Below are 1,290 nucleotides of genomic sequence, written 5' to 3' on the forward strand. Positions count from 1 at the left end.
TAATAAAAGCATAATATGCTAATTAGACCAGACGTCCTTCCTGTCGACCTGTATGCAAGGCAAGCCCGGGTCCCGGGTGCCTGCCGGTGGCCGGAGGGAAGCCTGGGTCCCAGGTGCTGGAGAGATGCCTGTGTCCCGGGTGCCAGAGGGAAGCCAGTGCCGGCAGCCTGGAAAAGGAAGGCCTACTCTTGCACGAATTTTGTGCATTGGGCCTCTAGTATATATATAATTTTAGAGGCCCGGTGCACAAAATCTGTGCACTGGTGGGGGACGTGGCTTGCAGGGATAGGCCCACATGGGAGTGCCGCTCATCCTGGTCAGCCAAGCGGCTGTGGACCCGCTCTCTGAGTGGCTGCTCCCTGGTCCAGCATCTTATGTGGAGCCGGAGCACTCACCTCTCCAGGGGACCCGTCAGGGCCGGGTCCAGGGACAATAGCACTGAGAGGCGGCAGAGTGGCCTCAGTTCTGCAGTGGTCACGAACCCACCTGCCAGCCTCCAGGGTCAACTCTGCAAATCCGATGGTGGCGGCGCTGCGCGGCCTGCGGGCATCCAGAGGAGGTGGCAGGGAGCGAGAAGGAGGAGCCTGGGGCAAGGAGAAGGAGCTTGGGGCAAGGAGGCAATGATCACAGCCCGGGTTCCTACCTGTTAGCCTGGGGTTTGCAGCGGGAGCAGCCTCTCATCCTAGTCAGCCAAGTGGTGCTCCCACTATGGTAGCACACTGACCACCAGGGGGCAGCTTCTGTGTTGACCATCTGCCCCCTGGTGGTCAGTGTGTGTCATAGTGACTGGTCGACCGGTCGTTCTGCCATTTGGTTGCTGGGCTTTTATTATATAGGACTAGAGGCCCAGTGCACAAAAATTTGTGCACTCGGGGCGGAGAGGGGGTCCCTCAGCCCATCCTGTGCCCTCTCACAGTCTGGGACCCCTCAGGAGATAATGACCTGCTGGCTTAGGCCTGCTCCCGGGTGGCAGAGGGCATGCCCAACCCCTAGGTGCAGCCCCTGGTCGGGCTCAGAGCAGGGCCGATTGGGGAGTTGGGGCACTGCCCCCTGTCATGACAGAGCAGGGCGGATCGGGAGGTTGCGATGCCACCCCTAGTCACGCTCAGGGTACAGCCGATTGGGGGGTTGGGGCACCGCCCCCTGTCACACTCAAGGCAGGGTCAATAGGGAAGTTGCAGCGCCACCCCCTGTCACGCACAGAGCAGGGCCGATCAGGGGGTTGGGGCGCTGCCCCCTGTCATGCACAGAGCAGGGCCCATCAGGGGGTTGAGGAGCTCCCCCCTGTCA

This window comes from Myotis brandtii, unplaced genomic scaffold (assembly GCF_000412655.1).
Source record: "Myotis brandtii unplaced genomic scaffold, ASM41265v1 scaffold2074, whole genome shotgun sequence".
Taxonomy (NCBI): Eukaryota; Metazoa; Chordata; class Mammalia; order Chiroptera; family Vespertilionidae; genus Myotis; species Myotis brandtii.